Source organism: Meleagris gallopavo, chromosome Z (assembly GCF_000146605.3).
Source record: "Meleagris gallopavo isolate NT-WF06-2002-E0010 breed Aviagen turkey brand Nicholas breeding stock chromosome Z, Turkey_5.1, whole genome shotgun sequence".
NCBI classification, from domain to species: domain Eukaryota; kingdom Metazoa; phylum Chordata; class Aves; order Galliformes; family Phasianidae; genus Meleagris; species Meleagris gallopavo.
The window spans coordinates 48071111-48076345 of record NC_015041.2 but is presented as its reverse complement, the minus strand read 5'-3'; positions in this window follow the sequence as shown (position 1 = coordinate 48076345).

The following is a 5235-nucleotide window of genomic DNA, read 5'->3' as shown; positions in this document are numbered from 1 at the left end:
AGGCGGCGAGATGGGGTGGAGAGGAGCCCAGCTGGCAGGAAACAGGCTCAGGAACAGAGGGGGAAGGGATAGGGAGTTGAGGAGGGAGCTGCCTGTTGAAGTATCTGGTTGTCACCATAAATATTCTTGCCTCCATTGCAGTTGTTTTTGTCCCTCAGACAAGGTCCTGTCTTACCAAATCCAGAGAAGCTGGTACAGGCTGTGACAAAAATCAACTACCTCTTGCGAACCATGGCTGATTTCAATCCAAACACACAATGCTGTAGTTTTATCAGTACAAGCTGTCTTGTATGCCTGGCAGGTCTGATTAGCTTTTGTAAAACTGCAGCTGAAAGGAAACAAACATAGTGTAAGTGAAAAGGAGTGGGGGGGAGAAAAAAAACGCCAGACTTTTCTGTCATGTCTGGTGTCAAGCTTTTACTGCTTTCCCTGGAGAACTGCATGCTTGGACAGCGAGTTACTGTGAATTAGTGAGGGTCACTGCCATTGATTAAATCCTCTTTTATGTTTCCTGGTAACTCCTGAATTATGGCAAGAGTTGAGCACATTAATTTAACACTTTTTTTTTCATTGACAGTTCTTAAGGAGAAAAAGAAATCTGCAAGTCATTTTGTGCAGATAATATTGAATTAAAATAAAAATCAGGAACAAAATTTCTCTTTTATTCCCTGTTTTATCTTGCTAGGTTGACAGGAAAATCAATAACCAGCCAAAGCCTTTAGCACAAAAAAATTTGAGCCTTGCAATCGTGGTTATCCTCTTTATTTATATAGATATGTAATATAGGTATATAAGTGAAATATATTCAGATAAGGAATATTACTCTTTATTTCATACCTCGTTTTCTCCTATAGCGACAAAGGACTATAACCTTAACTGTTAAATAAATGAAGCTATCAGTGCAAATCTCAGTTGAAAAGGTGTTAATTAATGCTACTATTATTTTTGTTGGAAAATTTGAAAATAGGTATTTTTCAAAACTCTTCCTCTCTTTTGGGTAAATATCTGAATATTTTCACATGCGCATGTGTAGATGTTTGTGGATGTACTCACACATGCATAGGTACACTCACTCACAAAAGTATACATATTTAAGCATACTGCTGTCCAAATGCCATGTGGGCATTGTTAATTCAGGAAGCAAAAATTGTTTAGGTGGAATTTTGGGAATGTTTTAGAATTTCCAAAATTGTCCAAGAAATTCTCTGTGGGAATGGAAATCAACATACAAGATCCTCACTCCATCACTCACTTAGCCTGTTGCAGTGCCTGAGATGCTCTGTCCCTGCCCTGGGCCATGTGCCTGTCCCTTGTATCTTCTATTCTGGTGGCTTGACAGCTACACTTCAGTGGCTCTGTTGCTGTGGGCCCCATTTCCCCATTCACCGCTCTTCAGGCCACTCTGCTGTGGGCTCAGTGTTCAAGGAAATCAGATTTCCCCTGGCTTCCCTGGGCTGTCCTGCGCTGAGATCGGAAAGTTTGCCTTGCACGCAGGACAGACAAAACTGCTGTCTGTAGCAGACAAACACACAGTGAGCATGCACACTGCATCATTTCATACGCATCTCTCAGAATTAAGGCTGTGACGATGCTGCTCAATACTTGACTAATTGGAATAATAATTAAGGGCAGTTGACGTCAGCAAGTCTCCATGATTACACAGAGCCATAAACATCAAAACATAATCAAGCCTGTTCCTGGGTATTAAACATTTTCTTATACAAGACCATACAGGAGACCTGTTGGCATCATGCTGGGAGCTGCTCATCTGCATGTTGTGGAGAATCATGTGGCCATAGTGGCCATTCATTTTCTCAGAAAATATTGCAGCTGTTTAAAAATCAAAGAACAGTACTACTCTTTGATACAGGTGCTGCATTGTAATACCAGCTCCCTGAAGGTACAGGCTAACAACTGCACACAGCTGAGCTGAAGTAGACTTACATACTATCACCCATTAGCTGACCATCGATAGCTTCCCGTAAAAGCAATTGCATGGTGAAGGTGTTGTCTTGAGCCTCAGGGGAAATAAGTGGTTTACTTTGCTACAGGAGCTTGGTGAAGGCTGCTTTGCAGCTAGTGTGTGAGGCCAAATGAAGAGTTGTGATTCCCAGAGGCAGTACATCTTCATGTGAAGCCTGTGCTCAAAGACCAGTACTGGTTGCAGAGTATTAGAGGTCTCTAATTTAACAAGTCCTAAATGGTTTGAGATGTACCTACATGAGAAACACTTGTAACAACATCGTTTATAACTGAGATGCATCAGCTGGAGCCCATCAGCATTTGGGAGCTGTTGGCTGAGTGTTTTCAATGCAGTGTCCCCTTCTGGGTCCAAAATATCCTTAATTGATATTGATTCTCTTGATGGGCTTCCAAGACCATTGACTCTTGCCTCAGGGAAAGGATATAGCCAAGATGAGGTTTGAGCTAGGTGTATAATGTGGGTTATAATGTTTGGCTGCAGCAGGAGCCTTTCCCTCTCAGGGAAGCTGTTGAGCTTGTATTTATGCTTTTAGTTCTCTGTCACTTAAGTTGCACCTGGAGCCTTTGGATAGCCACTGACTCATAGCAGTCAAAATTAATAACACATCAAGAGGCCCTCTCTCTGTGTTACCTACCAAGTCTGCATGGCATAGTGTGTGTCTATGTTAGGCGCACACAATCAGTTAAGTGTCGTAAGTGCTTCATACCATATTCAGAAGCAACACTTTAGCTCTCTGTCAGAACACATATGGCCTGCAGGATTGTCATGTAGGACTCGTGTAAGAATAAACAAGAGTGTCATTAGATGCATCCTTCTCCTTTTACTTCAATATGTATAATGCACAAATTACCCTTATTTGTCATATTTTGGTGCAGAAGCATTTCTTATCTGGTTGAGGTTTTGCTGTCTGTGGCTTGCCTGTATCTGCTGTGGTTAATTTAACACTGTTTTCCTTTTTGAGAACGGCCTAATCACCATCTCATTCTTTTATTTCTTTAGCAGTGCCTCCCAAATTGAAGGAAATGAAAAACCAAGAGGTTGCTGTGGGTCAGAAGCTAGTTCTAAGGTGTGAAACCACTTCAGAGTATCCTGCGCTCAGATTCAAATGGTTAAAGAACGGGAAGGAAATAACAAAAAAACAGACCCGAAAATGTCAAGATCCCAAAAAACAAAAGTAAGTACAGAGACACATCTTGCCATTGGGGCTGGGAGGGATGGGGAAAAGGCTGTCCAAAAGAAAGCAAGCACTGAAAGTATTAACTGCAGTATCATAAAGCTAAAGTCTATGAGCTACAGAAGGAACTTTAAGGAAGCAGACGCTGACATCATGTTTTTTGAATGTATGGACAAAGTGGTAGTGCGGTATAAATATTTCATAAATAATTTTTCCTTTCCAATGCATGTTTCTGTTCTGATAGCCAAAGGCTATCTTTTTAACCAGCAAGCCTTGGAGACAGGCCATTTTTAAACTACCAATGAGAATAGAAATACCTTATGTTTGTTGTCTAAAGTCCAAGAACATTTAAAGTCATCAAAGCAGCGTAGATTTGAAAATATTTTTTAAATTTGGTTTGCAAGCAGTATAGTTCTGAAGAAGAACTGAATACTTTCTGCAGTGGCACCAAGTGTGATATTCAAGCCTGCAGCAGTCCTTTATTAGGGGCATTCCAGCAATACGCAGAAAAAGCACAGGTCTAGCAGATGCCATGTGAATAGCACAGTTTGCACATCTCCTCTTGCCTGGTGGAAAGTGTCCCCAGTACATAACTGTTGACCAGTGCCAAAGGATTGATAGTGCCTTTTCTGTGCAGGGAAAGCAGAAGAAGCTACACAATGCATTTTTTGCATTGATGATGGAAAAGACTTTTGTTGTGTGGTCACTACTTTTTTGGTTATGTTTTGACTGTGGCTGCTCCTTCATCCAAAGAAGTCATGAAAATCTGTCTGAATCCAGCCCACCAACTCTCACTTCTGCTCTCAGTATAGAGGAGTGCAGTTTGCTGGAGTGGTTTTTGCCTTCTCTTCATATGAGGATTTGGTCTAGGCTCTACAATAGATCTTTTCCTCCTGGATGTTAAGTGCCCCCATATTTCCAAAAATGGATGACCAAATCTCATCTTGCTAGGCAAAATGGCATCCAAAATCAAAGAGGCACCAGACCTTCCAGACTTGTTCAGGCTGCAAACCAGATGCCCTGACTTCCCCCGTGGTTTCTTATGCTCCAGCAAAGGGTTGATGAAATACGGAGGGGTCCAGAGCAGCATCACTGCAGCCCATGTGCTATAGTAGTGCAGACAGCAAAAAGAAACTGGTGATGTCTCTTTCCAGCATTTGTCAAATGGAACCGTTCCAGGTGGCAGGTAGCCTGGCAAACTGTCTGAACCCATTTGCCATATGTTTTTGTCAGAGTTGTGTTGTCATTCCAGTTTGTACAGAAAATGTTCAGGTCAGAGCCTGGTCCTCAGGAGAGTGCTGTCTGTGAGGGGCAAAGTGTTTTTCCTTCTGTTACATTTTGGCTAATGTTTATCGATAAAACTCACTGTATCTGGGATTTTACCTCCTGGGGCTTTGTCAGGTAGGCACCATTGGATCAGTAAATATCTTGGCTTCCACCAGGTACTGGGCGATGGTGGAATCAGCACTAAATGGTTTTTAAACCCATAGGCCTTCTAGAATGATCCCAGCATCTCTCAGAGTTTTGTGAAAAAGAGAGAGGGGGGGGGGGATAGGGGGAAAGAAAGGAGTTTGGCAGAAGGGACACTAGCTAACAGCCACTTATTAGAGCATGCACATGGAACACTGAAGTCTATTTTTCAGGTTTATATGTGAAAACACATTTAAAAATTCCCTAAAAGATATGCAGCACACAGAAAAACAAAAAAAAAAAAGAAAAAAGAAAAAAGTTGCTTCCTGGAAAGTGGAGATCTGATTTCCTTGTCCTTCACTGTAAGTGGGCAGAGTGCAGACTTAGATTTCACACATGTGCTACCCCAGCCAAGGATATTACTCATCCTTAGAATTTCTGTCTTCATTTTGTGTTTTAAAAAAGAAATTTCAGCATGGAACACAGAAGCTTTTTTGCTCACAGATGTGAAAATCACTAGATGTAGAATGCGAAAAGGGAGAAGACAAAGGTTGCCTTTGAAAATTTTGCTTTTGCTGATATCTGAAGGATTTTCCTTATATTTTTGCTTTTAGATTTTAGCTTGGGGACGTACCAGTATTTTGTTCCTTTTTTTTTTTTTTTTTTT